Source organism: Acinonyx jubatus, chromosome B2, assembly GCF_027475565.1.
Source record: "Acinonyx jubatus isolate Ajub_Pintada_27869175 chromosome B2, VMU_Ajub_asm_v1.0, whole genome shotgun sequence".
Lineage (NCBI taxonomy): Eukaryota > Metazoa > Chordata > Mammalia > Carnivora > Felidae > Acinonyx > Acinonyx jubatus.
This window is the reverse complement of record NC_069385.1, coordinates 59960097-59982983: the sequence shown is the minus strand read 5'-3', so window position 1 is coordinate 59982983 and position 22887 is coordinate 59960097. Positions and strand designations below refer to the sequence as shown.

The window sequence follows — 22887 nt, the reverse complement described above, 5'->3', positions numbered from 1 at the left end:
TTCACTAAATGACTTTGAAAAAGTCACTTAACTTCTCTGAGCTTTAGTTTTTTCCCCTCTGTTCAGTAAAAACACTTGTTTTACCTACCTTGCAGGGTAGAGGATAGGATTGAAATCTAAGTGAATAATGTATTTTCTTTGAGTAATTAAATACATAAAATATATTTATAAGATTGTGTTATTATGATTAACATTGTTAAGGTTTAAATATATAGTTTAAAAGATCCGCAGTCCTCCCTTTTCCCAACTCTCATGCCTGGTAAAGAAAACATTACTGCAGAATAAATCAGTTACTATTGATTTCAAGGACCAGAAGTCTTCAGAGGAAAAACAAAAAACAAAAAACAAAAAAACCCCAAAAAATAAGTAAGTAAACAAATAATAGGATGGCTTTATTTAAATTTGAGAATGGAATTCGACTTGTGTTGTAATTAGTTAAACTTGATGGAATTTTGTTTTATACATATCACAAGGTAGCTTCTAAATGAATGCAATTATTCAACCTTCTAAAAGCATACAGAAGTCTAATTGATGCTCTATGATATTAGCTTTAAGCATGATTTTATAAAAGATCAAATTTGCATTTAATGGAAACTTAACACTGACACATACTTGTCAAGATACGGAGGAGTTGGCATTTTTGTACATACAGCTTCTACTTAATAGAAGTGCTTCTAAGTGGGAGCCCAGGGGACCCCTCTGTAGGGTTTGCCAGCACTTGGCTCTTTAAGATAGCTCTGTCGGTTTCAACACCCTGTGATTTCATCTCCAGTTATGTAAGAGCATACTCATTGCACATCTTTATGTGTACCTCCTTTCTACCTAACCAAAAAGGTTGTAGTTTCATAAATATAGTGAATTTCTTATCAGCTTTGTCAGTGCTAAGCAGTGGGCTGGGGCAAGGTAATAAATCTCTTTGAATAAATTGGTTATTGTAGATGAACAGCATGATACATGAGGAAATATTGACTATTCATGTTTTCTTGCAGAATGAGATTTGTATCAAAATAAAGAACTTCTACACCAAAGTCATGTTCTGTTAAAAAAATGAAAGACTATTATGCTTTTGTGATTGGAGGCAGAATGGGGTGAATTTGGGTCATATCTTGCAGACTTTAAAAACTCGTAATTTTTTTTGATGGAAGGACAAACCAGAAGATTTGCAAATTCATTTGGAAAAGGATGGGGACAATGAAGAGTTATTTCTTTCCAGTTTTTCATTATAGAATTTGCTGCAAAGCAAAAATAGGAAAAAGCAGGATAGGAAACCTCTATATTTGGATACTTTCCACCATACATTTCTAAAATATATTCTTTGCTATTGAAAGACTGTTTTTACTGTTTTACTGAGGGGGAATGAAACTGTTTTCAAAGGTAAAAGGACAGCAGGGGAATAGCATTAGGCCACGTGATTTCATGTATTTTTCTCAGGGCTCTCCTAGTTTGTAAGGTGGTGATGGAAACAGCAATGCCACCTTCCTGCACTGGGAACTCCCCCACCCACTAGAAGGGACATTCATTTGAGTCTTTAAGTTCTCATTTGGGGAGGGAAGTTTAGGCTTACTGTTCATTTACCACTTCCTGTACACTGCCTTGGGATATGTTTCAGTGTCTGGACATTGTGATGAGGGCACAGTGGATAGAAGAGAAAAAGAGGTAAAGGAAATGGTGCTTCTGGAGACATGTAGCTCAGATATGTGTTCCAAGATCTTGTCTTCATTTTTAAAACCCTATATCTACTGTACATAATAGGCTTTTATTTGGTTCTGGATTACAGAAACCTAAGGTGAAACTCTAGGATTTCTAAGCTGTCACTGCCAACTTGTCCCACCTTGGGAAAATACTCCTGCCAAGTAGTGATGGCCTCAGTCTGGTTGGGAGTGTCATGAGAAGGAGATTCTACTTGGATGAAATCAGCAGATATTGTTATGCCCAGAATTCGTGATCCCCAAAGACCACTAGGGAGCCGAGTCCGATGCAAAAGCAAAGAGCCTTTATTCGAGCTAGCTCGAGCTCAATCCCCTACCTGCACCGACGCAGCGGTGAGATACCAGGGAAAGAGAGCGAGTTTCAAAAGGACAAAGGTTTTATTGGGGCCTAGGGGCAGTTGGTGAGGTAATGGCTGTGGCCTCAGCCGATTGGCTGGGGAAGGGTCCTGGGGAAGGGTCCGAGTCCAGTTAGGCAGGTGAGGGGGGGTTACTCAAGGGGAGGAGGTGTGGTCAAGGTGAAGGACACAGAACAAGATGGAGTCGGCTGGCGTAGGCCCGCCCTTTCAATATCATGGCCATTTGAATGCTCAAGAAAGCCATTTCCTATCTTCAGGTAGACTGGAAGGTGAGCCCATCTTAAAATAGTAGTGGGGAGAGTCATTATGGTTCAAAGGAACAGAGAAGATGGAAAAGGGTAAGTCCTGTTTCAGGAATCTCTGCTGCAACAAGGAAGCCCCATGGGGGAGGGATCTGCAAGCACATGTCCCTGGCTCTTAGATGGCAAAGTCTTCTTTACAGTTAGTGTAAAATGAGGTGCTGGAGGGATATTTGGGGGCAGATAGGGAGGTGTTCTCTCAGGTCGGGATGGCTGTGGGGTAGAGCGAGGATCAGTTGTTCCATCTGTCCCTGAAAGGGGGCAAGGGGTGAGGGTGTAGAGGGAACCATAGGCTGTCCAAACCTAAGCACAGTGGCTATTCAAATGCACATCAGCCTAGCTGTCCTGGTGTTTTTTTCTAGCACCTAGTGAGACGGGAATGAAGTAAGAACTTGAACTTTATGTCAGCCAAAACACAATGGATTCTACATTTTATTTATTCTATGTCTAAGCTCTTGTGTTTTTATGGAGCATGCTTTCTTCCATTTGTTCTCAGAAAATTTATTTATAAAAGCTGAAATTTGGCCTGCTATAAAAGTAGTTGCATGGAAGAAGCATACTTCCAACTTTCCAACCCAATGACATCAAATAACACAGGAGAATAAAACTGAGGGAGGATCTGAGACATGGCCCACGGTGGCCTAATATACCTAGAAATGTCTTTGATGTCCCATGTCTTCTTAAATTCCTTATAAAATTGACAGTGTGTTATATAAAAAGCCATGCATACTCATTTTAATATAAAATGATGTGTCAAATTGCTTTCTAGGCAAAACCCTAACACAGCACCACATATGTCTGGTTAAATGGGCTACAGTCCAAGAAGCATGGATTAAACTTATGTCTCTCATCCTTGCTGGCTTTTTGACCTTAGTCAAGTTACTTCCCTTGAATCTCTGTACCCTGTATAGAAAATGGAAAGAAAACGCACTTATAAAGTTTGCTCTAAGTATTAAATGAGAGGATGTGCACTTAGCAGGCCCTCAATACATGGTGCTAGTACAAGCATTTGTCATCATAATGAATTGTAGTACTGGGGAAGAATAGATGCCTCCAGAAGAAGGTATCTTGAAAGGGCAGTGTTACTCTGGAGATCAAGCATATGGAGCCACAGCCTTCCCTGCAGGGGAGCAGATGTAGAGCCAGGAGGAGCTGTGACAGCCAAACTCTTGCAGGTGGCACTTTAATAACATCATATCCATGGAATAGGCTAGCAAGGGGGGCAGCGGGAGTGATTCCTGCCTTTGCCCCTGAATGTTACTTCTCCCACTCCCCATTCTCTAGGAGATTTCTTTCTTTTAATGTCTATGGAAATGTTACAATTCTTTAGTTGGGATGGAGTTCATTTTTAGTTTCTAGTATTTTTATTGTCTCTTAGGCATGAAATCAAAAATGTATTTTCAGGGCTCCTGGGTGGCTCAGTCGGTTAAGCATCGACTTTGGCTTAGGTCATGATCTCCTGGTTTGTGGGTTTGAGCCTGAAAGGGCGGGCCTACGCCAGCCGACTCCATCTTGTTCTGTGTCCTTCACCTTGACCACACCTCCTCCCCTTGAGTAACCCCCCCTCACCTGCCTAACTGGACTCGGACCCTTCCCCAGGACCCTTCCCCAGCCAATCGGCTGAGGCCACAGCCATTACCTCACCAACTGCCCCTAGGCCCCAATAAAACCTTTGTCCTTTTGAAACTCGCTCTCTTTCCCTGGTATCTCACCGCTGCGTCGGTGCAGGTAGGGGATTGAGCTCGAGCTAGCTCGAATAAAGGCTCTTTGCTTTTGCATCGGACTCGGCTCCCTAGTGGTCTTTGGGGATCACGAATTCTGGGCATAACAAGCCCCACATTGAGCTTTGTGCTGACAGCTTGGAGCCTGGAGTCTGCTTCAGAATCTGTCTCTTTCCTTTTTGCCTGTCCCCCACTCTCTCTTGCTCTCTCTCTCTCTCTCAAAGATGAATACACAGTAAAAAAAAGGAATTTTCAGTTTTATTTTCTTACTAACAAAAGCACAGGGCATTATTGCATTATGTATGTATATTTGTGTATATGGATTGCTTCATAGGCAGAGCCTTGACCACATATCCCTAGTCCTCAGTCCCTGACCACAGCCAGGAAGGGCACAGACAACTTCTATCACTAAACCTTCACAAAGCTTCAATGTGCCATTCATTCCCTGGGGCATGTTGCCAGATTCTAATCATTGTCTCTTTAGGGAAGAGCAAAAATAAAACAAAACAAAACCTTAGGGCAACTTCTGTATGTAGATTGAAAGGATGAGGCTGTGTTACTCTGGAAATAAGAGTCAGAATAAGCAGAGAATGGCTTTGGTAAATGTGAAACTATATAGAAAATCCAAGAATAAGAAAAAAAACACAGGGTATCTTTTTGAAGTTATTTCAATGACAAGGTTTTACAAACAATAAAATATCATATTTATCCATATTTCCTCTAATTTTCTTTTGCATTTACACTTAATACAGAAAGGTTAATGGATCTTATGGATCCCTTTACCACCATACATTTGTATTCTTAAAATTTTTTTCACTTTTTTTTATATTGAAGAATAAGTATTCATCCAGAGTACCATAATATTCTTTTGCAAAGCAAAATTGGATTGTAGATATCTAAATACTTTTTCTAGCCTTCAGCAATTTTTTCTGCACCTAGTGAAAGATTTAAATGCATCTGGCTACTGACCAAAGGAAGAAAGCAAAGATAGGAAATTTGCGGGATTGAAGACTATAGTCAATATCTACCACATCCAAAGTTTTAGGTTGGGCTTTATGGACCTTAGTTGAAGTGAAACGAGACTTGGCTGATAACATGTGTCTTAGCCTGCTCAGGCTACCATAGCAAAATACCATAGACTTGTGGTTTAACCAACAGATATTTACCTTCTCACAGTTCTGGAGGCTGGAATTCTGAAATCAGGGTGCCAGCAAGGTTGGGTTCTGCTGAGAGCTCTCTTTCTGATTTTCTGATGGCCACGTTCTCACTGTGTTTTCACATGGGAGAGAGAGAGAGACAGTACGTGTGTATGTGTGAGTGTTCTGGTGTCTTTTCTTATAAGGACACTAATTTCATCATGAGGGTCTAACTCTCATGACCAAATAAATTAATTATCTCCTAGAGGTCCCATCTCCAAATACCATCACATTGAGAGTTAGGGCTTCAAAATATGAGTTTTGGGAGCATACAGTTCAGTTCACAGCATCATCTAATGCTAAGTTCAATCCTGTTCTTTTATCTCTAATGTTGGGCCTGGCCCTGTACAGCAAGATGCTTGGGATTCTTTGGGCCTGATGTTCAGAGTCAGTGCTAAAGCTGTCTTACTGCTGGTTCTGCTCTAACCTTGATGTTATCATCTTTTTTTTTTTTTTAATAGATTTTATTTTTTAGGTAAATTATAGGTACATAGAAAACTGGTGCAGAAAGTAGAGTTTGCATATACCTCCATCCATCACTCCCCACACACAACACACACAGCTTTCCCCACTATCAACATTCTGCACCAGAGTGGTACTTTCATCACAATCAATGAATCTACACTGACACATCATTATCACCCCAAATTCACGGTTTACACTAGGATTCACTTTTGGTGTTGTACCTTCTATGGGTCTTGACAAATATATAATGACATATATCTACCAATTTTATATCATAAGGAATAGTTTCATTCCCTAAAAATCCTCTTCTCCCTACTTATTCATCCCTCCCTTCAAACCCCTCATGAACTGATCTTTTTACTGTTTTGCCTTTTCCAGATTGTGATTTAGTGGGAATCAAAATATGTAGCCTTTCTGGGTTGGCTTATTTCACTTACGAATAGACATCTAAGATTCTTCCATGTCTTCGTATGGTTATATAGTTCATTTCTTTGTTTTATTTTATTTTATTTTATTTTATTTTATTTTATTTTATTTTATTATTTTTGGATGAAGGCAGCACCGTCTTTAATTGGTCTCACGTGCTTTCTTGAAATGTCTGAGTCTCCAGCTCTGCTGCTTAGATCTTGATCCTCAGTTTGTGGAACCTGAGTTCTGTTTGCCATCCTTATTTTACTCATTCATCTCTCATCTTAGATCCATGTTTCTTCATGGGCATAGGTTGGTAGCTCTTTGTAACTGTTTTGTATAAAGTCCCTGGCTTTATGTTCAACTCTCAAGTTAGTTTGGCCTTCTCTTGTGTGAAGTCCTGATTTTGCTAGAGCTCTGGTATGGCAGTTGATAGTCAGGGGACAACAGGAATAGTGTAGAAATATTTGTGCACTTGCTCCTGGCTAAATGTAAGTCTGTTCCAAGTAGCAAACAGGAATCTTGGTCCTGATGAGAGAATTCTGCCATGGTCACATGCATTCAGTAAAAAATTCACACACACACACACACACACACACACACACACTCCCCACTAAACAAACAAAAACACTAAAGTAGTAGTTGAGATGAGTTATTAAAATATCTTTCTCTTGTTTTCATATCAAAATGGGATTGATATTAGGGATTTTTGAAACATCATTTAACACTGTTTTTCTTCATAAAGCAAATGATTCACATGCAAGATGTATTACTTTCCCTTCTTCCATTCCCTCTCCCACCCTGGACATTAAATAGGTAGAAAATTCAAATAGTGGAGAAGGATGTTGGTAGTTTCATTTGTGCTAGTATTGTAGCAAGTTGGGGAAAATCTGAGAGCCAAAGCTAGACTCGATATCATTAATATGATACTGACTTATTTGGTTCAATTCTTTTATCACCATCTATGACTATAATTTTTTTTTCTCACAGAGAAATAAAATGGTATGATGCAGAAAGAACTCTGTTAAAAGCATTGGAACATTAACCTTTCTTGGTTTCTCTGTACTGATATAAATGACATAATTGCATATGGTGTTTAAATCCATGTGGGAAGTCTGAAGGGATGTTGTGAGAATTTATATGCAGGTTGTTCAAGTCCTGCGAAAATATGAAAAAGCCACTATATTGGAAAAACAATGCAACAATAACAAAATGCATGGTTGTTCTACTATAGCAGATGCAAATAAGATGGAGGGGAAGCCAGGCTTGAGAAAACACAGCAATGGGTCAGCTAGATAAGATGGTTGTAACCGTTGGTATCTAAAACACCCTCTTTTCATGGTCTTTGATGCGAATGAACACAATGCCAGGAATTATGAATGTATGTCATAATTATGTTTAGCTTCATTCACAGTGACCTGTTCTTGACCTATATCTGAGAACAATTTGGTAGTTGTTTCTTTTCCAATGGAGTGGTTGAAATCTCTTTTGTTTCTCTTTAAGTGAATGGCTAAATTCATGGTTGCAGAATTACAGATGATTTAATTTAACATGAAATGAATAAAAAATAGACTTACTCCCACCTTGATTGCTGTCAGCATTTTAATAGTAGAAGAAGTGTCTTTTTGCGCCAGGGATTGGACAAGATCTGAGGGAGAAAGGCTTAGAATGCAGGGCCGAGGAAGCATCATGCTGTCTGTCCCCAGGGAGAAAAGAAATCTGTCCTCATTTTGAAATAGCTCTTGGCTATGGCTCAGAAACACTCAATGGGCAGCTTTAGAAATTGTAGCACTTTCTTTGACAAAGACAAAAATCACTGTATGTCTGTGTACTCTTAAGGGAGATAGAAGGGCCTAAAAAGTAAATGCAGAAATTATATACTTGTAAACAAGTACCCACATTATGAAATATTCTCATGTGTGTGCATATTTTCTAATTAGAAAACATGCATTCATCTGTAAACATAAGTAAAATTTTCTTCAAAGTGTCCAATTTCAATTATTTTGTTGTATATTCAGATCATGTGTTCCAATTCTGCATTAAATAGTACACAAGATGTATACAAATTAATTAATATAATTACTATATAAGAAGACTCATCATAGTCTTAGAATGTTTTTTTCATCAATATGCTCCAATCTTTAGAAAAATCTTTACCCAGGGTGGGGTAGTCCTCACTTTGCAGTTGAAATGAGTTGGGGCACACATCTTCTCCTGTTTTCTATCAATTCCATCTTCCTTTCCCACATTCAAAGGTCTAATCTTAGATTTCCTTCACCATTCTAATGCAGGCAATAGAAACTGCCAGACTTAAAATCAGTTTTGAAATTGAAGAGTTTACATGGGGTCAATGGAGTTCAAAGTTAGGATTCTTTTCTGTTTAAAAGGTATTTCAACCAGAAAAAAAAAAAAAAGCAAAAACAACAACAACAAAAAAACCCCTGCTTTTTTTGTTCTTGTCTGTATGAAACAGTGTAAGAAAACTGACATAAATGGGATATTTCAACAATATGCTGAGATAAGGCCCTGAAAATTAGTTTACTTTCAAAATGTTTCAGAGTTGTCCTTCTGGAATATAACCAACTTTATAGAAAATAGGGGAACACTATTTTAAAAATTCCTTGATAGTACTGATGTGAAACCAAGCATATTATCAAAGCATATGCTCAGCCAGGAGAAAGCCTCCTATCTGACCCAATACATGTCACTTTAAAAATGTTATTTCTTTGTTATCAGAGTTGTTCTCTGAGAGTAGAGTGAAAAGAGTGTGAACTTTGGAAGTAAGCAGCATTAGGCTCAACAATCACCTAACATCTGAAGACCACACCTAATCTCCACATCTTCCCTAAAGGATTGTTTTAGCAGAATTTAATGAAGTAAACTATGCAAAATTTTATGCACACCCAACAGAGTGTCTGCATATAACAGTTTTCAATAAAGATTTGTTCCTTGTTCAATCCACAAAGCAGTATAAGGACCCAGAAAAAAACAATACGTAGTTTTCTCTTTTCTATGCTCCCATCAGATATTATAGGAGAAAGTTGAATATAGAGCAACTGACAGAGCCTTAAACAATCACAAACAAGTAATCTTGGGAAAAAGGAGAAATAATTAGAATATAATGAATATCCCCAATAATTTTGTCTTGGTGACAGTGAAAAGGCCAATGCACTCTTAGTATGTGAACTAAAAGCTCTGGTTCTTTTGAGCACAATTAGATAGAATTGCTGTCTTCTGGATTGGCTGCCCAATGACCAGAAAAACAACAGAGGCTTAACTCTGAAAATTGGTCATCTGCAGTGACCATTGTATTCCTTGTATCTAATTGTGAAATTCTATTTGTGGAAGAAAAAAAAGAAAAGTTTTAAGTTTATAAGTTTGTAGAAATAATTGTTATAATATTTTAACTTGTAATTATGAATGGACATAACTCACAATTTATATCATATATGATATGAAGAATATGAGATAAATACATGTTTTACATGTAAGAAATTATAATATCTCTGTGACTAAATCAGTTGTATTTTGCATAGTACTTGTGAGTAATAAGACTTTATCAATAAATGTTTGTTGTCTACTTAATCTATGTCAGGTCCTGGGAATAAAGTGATAAATAAAGACATCATGGTCCCTGTTCTTATGGGGCTTATATTATAGTGAACCAGATACTGATACATGCTAACAAGAAAAGGAAACAGGAAAACATGATGGACCATAGCAGGTGGGGTTGGATGCTTTAGGGAAGCCATCTTGGAGAAGGCAATAACTGAACTAAGACCTGAAAGATAACAATAATTCAACCGCATGAATATCTAGGGCAAGAGAACTCTAGGCAGAAGTAACAAGAAGTGTGGCAAAGCGAGCAAATGAGTACAAAGACCATGAGGGCTAAAGGAACATTGTGTATTTAGGAAAAAAGGGAAAAAAACAAGCAATATTTTTCACAATGGGGCCATTGTGACAGGTTGAACTTGATAGGAAATTAAGTTAGATGAATAGACTCTGTAGGACCATTGTAAGGAGTTGAGTATGACAAACTTCATTGAATGGATCACATATCAGAGAGTTTGAAGCAGGGAGATGCTGTGTAAGGTAACTTTGGTGCTATGTGGGGAGTGGATTGTAGGGGAGAAGAGCAGAAAGCAAAGATACAATTTAATCTGTTATGGCAGTGGGCTAGATGAGAGATAATAGAGGCTTAGGTCAAGGTCATAGCAATGAACATGAAGAGATGGATAGATTTTGGATATATTTTAGAAGGAGAGCTAACTTGGCAATGAATTTGCAATGGGGGCGGTGGTGAGAAAAAGAGGAGAATCATGAGTGACCCATGGTTTTGACTTGAACAATGGAATAGATGTTGCTGCTATTTATGATATGGAATAGACTAAAAGTAAAAGGTTTCAGATAGGTTTGGAGTTCTGTTTGGGACATGGTCCTATTAGATATTCAAGTGGAATTGAGTATAAGACTCTAGAGTTTATGAGAGAAGTAAGAATTGAAGATAAAATATTTTTAGGTCTTAAGCATATAGATGGTGTTTTAAAGACATGGCATTGGATTAATTCACTTGGTAGTATGAGAGAAGATTTAAACTGGATCACTCCAACATTTAGAAATCAGCAAGACAAGGGAGATCTCATAAAGGATACTGAAAAAGAAAAGCAGAAAAACATGGTAGTGTCAACAGTAAAATAATCATGACAACAAAAACAGTGATAAAAGCATTTTAAATCATCATAATAAAAGTGATATTGAACAAAGTGATATTGGTCTACAAGTATGAAATGCTCTTGAGAAATCAAGAAGAAAAGAGAAAAACAGGAACATGGGACTGAGCAATGTGGAACAGGCTGGTTACCTTGTCAAGAACAATTCCAATGGAATGGAGGGGAGAGATGCCAAGTGGAGTATGTCAAGAAGGCAATATAGGGAAATAGAAACAAGCTCAGATTACTCAGGAACTTTTGCTTTGAAGATAAATGATGAAATGGGACTGTAACTGAAGACAGACATGGGATGGAAAGTTCTTTCTTTTCTTTTTTTAAGAAGGAGATGCTTAACGACAGGATCAGAATGCTTGAGAATATATGTGGGTGCAGAATCCAGGACACAAATCACAGGATGGCCTTCAAAAGAAAAGGTAGGATCATGCCATCTTTTGGGTGATCAAGGATATGGCATAATATGGAAACTGGTGGCAACAGCAGCAGATGCTGATGGGTGATGAGAGAATTCCTGTCTGATGGCTTCTTTTGTCTTGAGTAGGAATGAAGCACGTTATAAGCTGCAATGAAGGTTTGGAGGGGAAGGTAGGAGATGTATAATAATTTTATAGAAGAGTCAGAGAGAAAAATTGCAGGTCTGTGTTGAGAGTTCAATTGAAATGAGTAGTTGTTAATATTGTTTGGTGAGACTGTCCATGTATTAGTTTCCTAAGTCTTCCATAACAAAGTACTACAACATGGGTGGCTTGAAACAACAAAAATTAATTTTCTCACAGTTCTGGAGGTCAGAAATCCAAAACGAAGGTGTTGGCAGTGTTGGTTCCTTCTCGGATTTCTGAAGGAGAAATTGCCCCTTGCCTCTCCCTTAGCTTCTGGTGGTTGCTGGCACCCCTTAGTGTTCCTTGGTTTATAGATGTATCACTCCTATCTCTCTCTGCCTCCATCTTCACATGGCATACCTCCCTCCATCTGTGTCTGTGTCCAAATTTCCTTTTTCTTCTAAGATGCCAGCCATACTGAATTTAGGGCCCACTCTAATCCAGTATGACATCATATTACCTTGATTACACCTACAAAGACACCTACAAAAACTCACATTCACAGGTTCTATGTGGACATGAGTTTTAGAGGAGAATACCATTCAACCCAGTATATTCAGTCGCATAATTTTCCTTACAAATGTTTAGTTGCTTCGGTCGAAATAATGAGTGAGTTTAATCAGGGTGATATTTATAAATTTTTTTTATCATTATCATTTCCTGTATATGTTAACTTTAGGCATAAAATTATCAGATTAGTATTTTTAGTGGTTTTTGCTAAGTGAACAAAATTTATCTTTTTTTTTGGTAGGAAGATATATTTTTAAGACAGATTATAAGTTTTGTATGTTTCCGATGACTCTAAGTAAAGGAAAAAAGCAGACAACTATACATCTTCTGCAGGTCAGCTTTTGATTTCAGACATGTTTCATCATCTGGATAATAGTCCATTCTGAGTCCTGAGTACTGTCCTTGTTCCACCAGTGACTTTAATGAGATCCTGGTTTGTCAAGAAACTATTATTTGTTTGTTTGTTTGTTTTAACTGCAAGGACCTCATAGATTTCAAAATTAATTCCTGCTCCTGATTTTACAAATGAGGAAACAGAAGCATGTAGATGTTAACTGAATTACCAAAGACATTATATATTAATAGAAATTCAGTTTGTGGAACTCTTTGTGTAAGGTTGTTTTTGCTGTGCCATAAAATTACTCTGAACCTTTTGTTATTCATTTATGAAGTGAGGAGGATATAAACCTTGACTCTCTGTAATAGTTATTATAAGTATAGAATGAGGAGAAATAAGTGAAAAAGATCTGCAAATCCTAAATTTACCCTCATGTAATTGAGACCAATTTCCAAAATTCTGGCTTCTGAAAATTGGATCTTAATTCCTAATTCCCCTATTGTAGTGTTATAAATATAATGAAGTGCATATAAATATGAAACCTATGTCTTGCTTTAAGATGAGTAAATATTAGGGGTACCTGGGTGGCTCAGTCAGTTAAGCATCTGACTTCGGCTCAGGTCATGATCTCACAGTACATGAGTTCGAGCCCCACGACAGACTCATTGCTGACAGCTCAGAGCCTGGAGCCTGCTTCAGATTCTGTGTCTCCCTCTCTCTCTGTGCCCCTCCCTGACTGGTGCTCTGTCTCTCTCTCGAAAACAAACATTTAAAAACTTAAATTAATTAAATAAAATAATATAAAGGGTAAATATTGGAAAATATGGACATTACTACATTTCTTCTGTTTTACCCACCAAAATAACAATTTCTAATTCAGATATCATTCATTTCCATATCACAGATTCTTTTCTTCTATTTTCCTAATTATATATGTATCTAGTTTTGTCAAAATAACTCCAAAGTTATCGATTTGTCAGCCTAGAAGAGCAAATAAAATATCAAGGACAGTGTGTTTGACCACATTTCCAGTTACTAAACAAGTCTTGGTTGGATAGCTCTGTTTGTAAAGCAGAAATGTGGTCAACAGACCCTTAGTCCCTACAGTCCACAGAAAAGGCTAAATCTGCTTCTGATTTTTTACATGATCAACTACATAAAATGTTGATGCAGCTAAGTGATGCATTGCTATTGTTCATCTCTTTGCACTCAGATTTAACATATGTTTACAAAGGGACACTGATCCGGCAACAGATTAAAACAGTTATATATGAAAAGTTTGTCAGGACAATAGACTGCAAAATAAAAGTTTATTTTTTGATTCTCACACTTTCCTTTAGGATACAGAATATGGGCCTGCATTTCGATTCTAGCTTCCTCTCCTTTTATTTCCTTTTCATTTTAAACTTATTGCTTCAGCCATTAATTTACAGAATTAAAACCATAACTGAATTCTATTACCTCTATTGTGTGCTCTCCAACAGTGCACATGCAAACAAGGTCATGACAGCCGTGCTCCAACAGTCCACGTGACCCTTTGGTAGGAAGGAATGTAAAAGGTAGGTGGTCAGCAGTGTCCATATTCCTAACGAATGTCAGCTCTTGAAGCTTTAAGAAATTTGAAATCCTGCAATAATAAATTTGAAAACTTTGCTAATTAGAACCACTGCTTTAAAGTAAAGGAGGAAAAATCTATTGGCACCCTGGTCAGTTTCTAAAGGTCCTCCATAGCGCTTTCTATAACACTGATGACTTCTCTAGGCAGAGCCCATTAAGGAAACAGCCCTAATTCTGTTTCCAACAACTTATTTTATGATGAAGTGAATCAATCAGAATGTTTCAGTGCTGAATTGAAAAAACAAAACAAAACAAAACAAAACGATAAAGCCCTATTTGACATTCTGAACCAGTTTACAAAGTTTGCTTGAATCCTGTGATGTATACAAGTTAACTCTATCTTCTCATTGATTAAAACAACCCGTGAACACAATGTTCTTAGGAATAATCTCCATTTCCCATTTTGGAAGGCACTAAACATTTACATTTACATAGTCAGACAGTAAGAATATAGCTAGTAGGTATAGATTCTACCATAGAAGGAATAACTAGGAAGATATTATCATTATGGATGTACGGTCATTACTAGAAGTTTTTGTCTTTAGTTTTACTTATTACAAGAAATGAGCCCTTGGTGAAAAATATCCTTTAGGTTCTATTGAGAACACTCTTAAGGGATATGATCAAGTTCTGGGGTTTTCCTTGGACTCTGATAAAGTCTGAGAGGAAGAGCCTTCAGCTTGCTTTTAAGCTGGTTTCCCCACTGAGAGGCAGCTGTTTCCGATTTCTGGCTCCAGACAAAGGCTTTTCTCAAGGGTTTGCTGAGGAAGCAAATCTGCTCAATCCTAGTTGCTCCATATTCTTCAGTCCTGTGCATTCCCAGCCTGATCTGTAGGGCTTTATCCCTCACAGTTTACAGCAACATCTGAAACCTTTTGGGATAAGAGGCAGAGAGCTGGGACAGGTTCTATTGTATTCTACCTGCCTCCTCTGATGTACTTGCAAGAACAATAAACTGCAAAGGTTGGAATCCTAGTTTTGCATTTGCTAGCTGTGTGCCCATAGGCAAGTTACATGACCTCTCTCTGTATTAGACTTATCATCCTTAAAATAGGAATTATGCATTTGATAAGACCTTCCCCGATCCACACCTTCATAGGAAGAAGTAAAAAAGAGGATCCCAGGAAAATCCCACTCATCTACCCCACAAATAACACAGCCACAGCACCGCAATATTCCTTGGAGACCATTAGGCTTAACCCCAACTTGCCTTTCACCTCTATTTATATCAGCCCTTACAAAAAGCCTTGAGCTTGGAGGTCATCCCGTATCATTTCTCATCTCTAAATTGCTATGTACATTCCCAAATAAAAACCCTTCCACTGTACCCCTGTGAACTTTTAGTTTGTTAACAGCTTCTTCTCTGAATTTTTCCTTTAGAGAATTGCAGACCTCTCATGTGATGGCTATTTCTCTCCTTCACCATAACTGCCACTGGACCTGGAGATGGAGTAGGTATTCTTGCTGCTTCCAGATATCAATATTCACTTTTCCTTCCTAAAACCCTTGAACTTTAGTTTATGCCAACAGACTTTACCACTTGTTAACCTTTCTTTCTCTTCCTATGTCACCACTCCCAGCCCATTCCTTGAAGACTCTCATTGTCACTCTCATCAGAACTATTCCTGTGATCATTTCTGATGATTTCAATATCCAAATCAATGATACTTCAAATACCGTGCCCTTTCTCCCTTGACCTTCACTCCTCTAACCATCTTGTCCTCTACCTACCTCCATCACTTACTCCCAGACTTCCTTCAGCACTGTTCTACCAAAACTTCTTGTAACGGCAGAAATATTCTGTATCTGCACTGCCCAATATGGTAGCCATCAGACACATGTAGTTATTGACCATTAGAAAAGTGACTGATGTGACTGAGAAACTGGATTTTAGTTTTTTTCATATAACAGAACATTTAATTAAATCAGTTTTGCATCAACACACTCTTCATTTAATAATGATATTGGCCATTTCCATTGGATGGCGAGAGGCTCTTCTGTTAAAGGCTTCCATGATTTCCACTGTATCATTTTCTTGCCCGATTTAGTTCATTTTCAGACAGAAGAATCACCTCTTCTAGTTGGCCACCCTGAAGTTAGTCTTTTAAAATTTCTTAACATCCAGTTCTGCTTTAACCATACCCAGCTTTTTATTTGTAATCTATACTGTATACTTTCTATATGCTGCATTTTTAGGAATTTGCTCAAGATCATCAAGAATCTTTGTGTACAATATTCTAAGCCTCTTGTGTGGACTCTCACATATAGCCAATCACACAAGGCCAGTGGTCTTCTTCAGCAAACCCACCATGACAGCTAATTTTAATTAATTAAAATTTAAATTTAAACAGACACATGTGGCTAGTGGCTATCTTTAACAATGAGGTCATAGGCTTTATCATTGTCCAAAGCTACATCTTCTCTATAATTTTAAATTCAAGTATCACTAACTCTTAAACACTCACATGCTACCTTTCAACTCATTCACTCTCTTCATTACCCCAGCTACATCAAAACTTGTACCAAAGAGTGACCCCAGTAATTCTATCAGCTTTTTTTGATCCCTTCTTGCTTCTTTGTATCCTCACTTTATTCTTGCTTTTCATGGTTTATCAACATAAGAACAACCTTGCATACACATTTAACTCCATCATTTCCCTATATCTTCATCACACTAGCCTGGCAAAACCTTAACCCTTCTTGAATGCAACTCTTTACCTACTCCAAACCTGCTCTTGTACACTAAAGATGGCTAAAGAAATGTACATGAGGGGTGCCCAGGTGGCTAAGTCAGAAAAGCATGTGACTCTTGCTCTCAGGGTGATGAGTTTGAGCCCCATATTGGGTGTAGAGATTACTTAAATAAAAATAAAACTTAAAAAAAAAAGGAAGAGTACATGCTCACTAGTTAGATTCTTGATCATTAATTTCAAGTGGCTCTGGTGTAGGCCAACCATCCAACTAGATTTCATTATCATTTCACTCTTCCATTCTTCTAAATAAAAATCTCACACTTTCTTGTGATGCCTGGGTGGCTCCATCTGTTAAACATCTGACTCTTGGTTTCGGCTCAGGTCATGATCTCAAGGTTTGTGTATTCGAACCCCACATTGGGCTCTGTGCTGTCAGTGCATAGCCCACTTGGGATGCTCTATTTCTCTTCTCTCTGGTCTTCCCTCACTTTACTCTCTCTCTCTCTCTCAAAAAAATTTAAAAAAACTTGAAAAAAATTCACACTTTCTCTATTCTCCCTAAACATCTAGTATGTTCTCTCCTTTCCAAGACCCTCAGCTTATGTTTTTTATTATTATTTCATAAAGAAAATGCAAAGAATAACAAGAGGACCTTACATCCTCTCCACTTCCTATTTTCTCCTTCCTTTCCCTTGCCTTCCTGAAAAATTCAGTATGTAAGCCACTGGAAGGGCAAACAGACACCATTCTGAGACTTAGGATGGTAGGAGCCAGAGAATAGTAAGGAAGGTATCCATGGAGCAAGGCAGCCCAGTCTGGGGCTTTGGAGCTCACATACACATAGGAAAAGTAGGCCCTCAACACCACTTACACCACCAATTTACCTATTACCAATTCCTCCTATTACTTGAATTAATGGACCCCTCTATTCAAGGCTAACCCCTGTGTTTGTCTACTTGATTGCATCCTCTCATGACTAGTTAAGGGCAACCATTCATCTCTTCTCCAACAGCAGTTGATTTACTCCCATCATAATAATAACGTTCTATACCATCTTCTTGTTTAAAAATAAGAGACAAAACAGATGAACATAAGGGAAGGGAAACAAAAATAATATAAAAACAGGGAGGGGGACAAAACAGAAGAGACTCATAAATATGGAGAACAAACTGAGGGTTATGGGAGGGGTTGTGGGAGGGGGGATGGGCTAAATGGGTAAGGGGCACTAAGGAAATCTACTCCTGAAACCATTGTTGCACTATACGCTAAGCTAACTAATTTGGATGTAAATTTAAAAAAATTAAAATTAAAAAAAAAATAGAATCCCTTAGCTCCACCTTGTCCTTTAGATACTGCCCTGTTCCTCTTCTCTACTTACAAACAAAATTCCTTGGGGGAAAAACGGTTTAATTCTCCATCTTCAATTCCTTTCCTCCTATTCTCTCCTGAACTTATTTCAAGCATGCTTTAATCTCTACCACTAGTCCAAGCACACTCTCATCAAGCTCACTAGTAGCTTCCACTAGTGGCCATTCAGTCAAGTGGCAAATTCTTACTGCTCACTCATCTCATCTATCAGCAGCATTTAGCATAGCTGAGCAGTCACTCACTCAGGAGATTACTTTATTCACTCGACTTCTGGGAAAAATCTTGGTTCTCCTCTAGCTCAGTGTCTGCTACTTCTCTGTCTCCTTTGCTGTTTCTTTGTCATCTCCTCAATGCCTATACTGTGGAATGTCTCAGTGCTCAATCTTGAAAACTCTTCGTTTCTCTGTCTATATCTATCCCCTAGATGATCTCTTTTGTCTCATAACTCTATGACCTGATGACTCCCAATATATACCTCTCCTCTGAACTCCACATTTATTGTATACAACTGCCCATTTGGCCTATCTAGATGTCTAATGCATGTCAGAAATCCACCATGTCCAAATTCTCCTTCATTAATTCATCCTATATCCTCCAAACTTCTTCTTTTATAGTGTTTCTCATGTCAATAAATAGTGTCTCCATTCTGCAGTTACTCAGGCCCCAAATCTTAGAGTCATTCCTCATTTTATATATCACCAAATTCTCTCAGCTTTACTTAAAAATATATCAGTAATCTTTTTTTTTTTTTTTTTTTTTTTTTTTTTTTTAACCATCCTCATGCTACTGCCCTACTACTATCCATAGCTGGCTCTTCTCTGGATTGTTTCAGTAGCCTCATAACTAGTTGTCCTGCCTAAATTCTGCCCTTTTTAAGTCTAGCCAATCTTAATAGAACAGCCAAAGATATCCTTTTACATTTATGTCAGATAATACATCTCCTCAGGTCAAACCCCTCCCAAGGCTTCTGTGTTGTTTTTAGAGAAAAATCCAAAATCCTCTAAGACCTGATCCTCTGTTCCTCTCTTACTGGATTTTCTATCAATCTCCCATCTCATCTCTGGGAATTGGCTTCATTGATCTTCCTTAGGGGTTTTACATTTGTTCCAACCATAGGACCTTGACACTTGATATTTCCTCTTCTTCCAACTAGGTACATGGATCTCTCTATTACTTCCTCCAGAGTTCTAGTCAAATGTCAACTAATCAGGGAGACATTCCCTGACCACCCTATGTAACATAACACCTTCCCTCATCTCTGTCTCCCCAACATGTCCTATTCTGCTCACTTTGCTTTTTCTCTTTAACACTCCTATCTGACATGTTATATATTTGCTTGTGTATTTGTTTGTTGTCTATCTTCCTGCCATTAAACTGCCTTCAGTGAAGGCAGGGGTTTTGTTTATTTACTGCCATTTTGCTAGCACTAGAGCAGTGCCTGACAGATAGTATGTACTCAATAAATATATTGAGAGATTTCAGAAAGGAATAATAGATCCCATCCTTCAAGGTCAGATATTAATTATTCTGAGATAAAAATCCATAATGACAAGGACAGTGTCATTATGAGTTACTAATACCTCAGTGTAATGTATGTCCAATTACAGCTAAGAAGACTTGAGGGAATGGGGACAGGTGGGACTCAGGATGCCTAGTGTCCAGGAATTGTCCTTAACTCACTCCAACTCTAAGGTTTTTGTTGTTGCTGTTGTTGCTGTTTAGATGAATTTCATCAGCTGTAAAATGATGTTGTTGGACTAGACTGGAGGCTTTTAGCCTGGGATGTAGGGAGTGGATTAGCCCACAATGAGCTTTCAGGGGATATGTGTATCTTCTATTATTGTATGAAAAAATTCAAGGCCAAGTAAACATATACACATTTATTTCTCCAGATGAGAGAAAGTTCTGTGACCCTGAAATAGAGTAGAAGTTCTTGAAGTCTCTTTTAGTCTTAACTTCATATGATTCTAAGTTTTGAAAGTGGATGACAGAAGACAGCCTGATGCTGCCCTACGCAGCTAGAAGACAGTGTCTGTTCTGCCACATCCTGAGCAAGCAAGTCACTCCTCTTCTCTCACCTTGTCTTGTGTGTCTTGTAAAATGAAGGCTTCGGACTAAATGATCCAAAGTAATACTTTCCGGTTCTAATTCATTACAAACAAGGCAGACCGAAGGGCGCCTGGGTGGCTCAGTAGGTTAAGTGTCTGACTTCAGCTCAGGTCATGGTCTCCTGGTTTGTGAGTTCAGTGTGTCTCCCCCTCTCTCTGCCCCTCCCCTACTCTCTCTCTCTCTCTCTCTCTCTCAAATAAACATTTAAAAAAAAAAAACAAAACTAAAAACAAGATAAACCAGGAAGACCAAAACATACAAGCAAACAAAACCTGCAGTCAGGTTGGCAATTCAGATTGGTCTGTTCTGGGTCCTCAGGAGTCAGAATTGTAGACCTGCTAATGTTCTAAGAGTACTTTGAGAGCTAAGAAAGGGAAGATAGAGAGGTGGTTCCTGCATAAGACTCTAGCTAAGGAACTCAGACCTCCTCAGAGACAGAAGATTAATTCTTAAGGATGACTGGGAATCGAGAAGAAAAAGCTTCACCACTGACCCTAAAGAAACTTGGGATCCTTGCTCCCTTAAAGTATGACCTCATAAACCCTGAAATAAATTCTGGAACATATCTCTTTATGGTGTGGAAGAATTTTACCTTGAAGGGTTAAATGGGTGTGTGTAGTCTAATGCTCCCTTGTTGTTCTACTTTTCTCATTAGAATTCAGATACCATTTTGTTATTGAGGAAATGAATTTGTCACACATGCATAATTTTGATTTGTTTCATTCTCCTAGCTCTCCCCCTGCCCCTCCAAGCCCTTGCTAGTGTCTGCTACTTCTTCCTTTATAAATGTGTCCTGGTTGCTCTGGAAAAGAGATTTATTACTAGGTTCTAAGAATACACAGAGCACTTAGAGAAAGTTGTTTGGAGCTTCCCCTTTCCCAGATAAAAGGTGGTAGGGGGACAACAGTGTGGTATGTGTAAGGTTGATCCAGTGATCTCATTTTTTCATGCGGCACTCACTGTATGCCAAACCCTATGCTGAACACTTAAAGTCAGATGAGACACACTCCCTGTTCTACTCTCTCAGAGCTACAACAAAACAGAGCAGGTTGCCTTCACCCAGGGATTTGCACTGGAATCTATTCTGTGTGCAGCTTTTTGCTCCTCCCTCCTGGAAGTGGCAAGGCTGAATTGTATGATGACAAGGACAGTGTCTTTGGCCAGTAGACAAGTTGTCACCATTCCTCCGGTGGGGGAATGGGACTGAATAGGGTATTTTTTTCGGGGCCTGGCCCAAACTGGGCTCTGCCTCGAGGGCCCATTAGGCTGCAGGTCACAGCAGCTGGAGCCCAGGCGCCCAGAGCCAGTCACGCGTCTGTGCTGCCCGCTCCACGAGGCACAATGGAGTCATTGACTATTTATTTACTCCGTACAACAAGGCTGCTGTTGACTTAATTACGGGAGCCTCCCTGCCACCCCCTGGATCTTTAAATGACTAACAGACTCTCCATTGCCACTAACTAATCTCTCCTTAACCTCTGTAAGTCCTGAGTCTCCCCAACCAGGGCGGGCACAGTAGGCATGTAGGAGGTAAGGAGACTCCGAGGTGGTGTCCAAGAAGCTAGAGACTGGTGGTTTTGAGCAAGAGCCAGGTAGGGTTGGGCAGAACTATTTCTGTGTGTTGCAGGACTAGGCTGAATCAGGCGCTAGCCCCAGGGCGTGGATGGTGGCGAAGCTGAGCCAGGCTCCGACGAGGGCTTAATTTTATGGGGGGGAGGGGGGAAGAGGGGAAGAGGGCAGGGCTGCAGGGAAGGAAGCAACCTAAGGACAAACGCTCGCTCGTCTCCAGTCAAGACAATTAGTCCCTGGGTACGCAGAGCCTCTCTACTTGTGGGCCTTCGAAATTACAGATCTGAGTGCCGCTGGGGGTCAGGACTGCTGAAGGATCCCGCAGACCCACGGGATCTCACCTGGCCCCTCCTCATACAACCCGTTTGAAAATTGTCTCCGGGCTCAGCGCATGGCCTGTTCCGGCTCAGCCTCAGTTAAACCTCGCGAATCGCTGCTCGCCAACTTCCTCTGGGGGCAACTTGCTAAGTCTCCGCTCTAGTTAATATTGTAGGACCGAGGATAAAATAGCATTGGTATTGAATAGATGTTGACTTATCCGACCCAGAGGAGCAGAAATCAGAGATTGTTTGCAGAAGCTAATCGTTTTTGCTGAGAAGCAGGGGAAGCCTGTAGTGCTCGTGGCCGGAGGCTCCTCCCTGAAGCCGAGCCTCGCGAAGACTGTAGGTCTTAGGTGCCCCTCCCCACCTCGGGCCCGATAAAAAGTCCCCCAGGGAATTTAGACTGGCGGCTGCCAGCCGGGACTTCTCCCCAGGCTCCTTTTCTACAACCGTAGAGCCTGAGACCTCAGGTTCGGCTCCCACCAGATCTAAAATCCAACTTCTTTCTGCGATTTGCTTGGGTTGATAGTTCAAGGACCTCGGAGGCCGGGGGCGGGGACGGGGGCCAAGAAGACGTCTGCCATTAAGCCTTTAGACAGACACAGAGACTTCTCGCCGACGCCCGGGGGGAGTCTCTTTCTACTTTCAGCAACGGAGGCGAGGAGAGGTGCGCGGATTCCAGGCATCTAAAGGGGTACGGGCAGCGCGACGGGAGAGCATTGGTAGCGTGTGCACAGGAGGTGCAAGTGGGAGTAAGGAGCAGGTCAAACAGAATCTTTACCGCAAACCTCAAAGGGAAATGGCAGTAGTTGGACTAAAAAGGCCACTTTGGAGACTACGGGCTGCTCCTCAAATCCTGGCAGCAAATAAGTTTCGTTGCT

At 39.5% G+C, this 22887-nt stretch overlaps 1 pseudogene; it reads right to left on the bottom strand.

Moving 5' to 3' along the window:
- Positions 1-15837: 15837 nt before the first annotated feature.
- On the bottom strand, positions 15838-16258 carry LOC106975264 (NADH dehydrogenase [ubiquinone] 1 alpha subcomplex subunit 5-like; annotated as a pseudogene).
- Positions 16259-22887: the final 6629 nt, after the last annotated feature.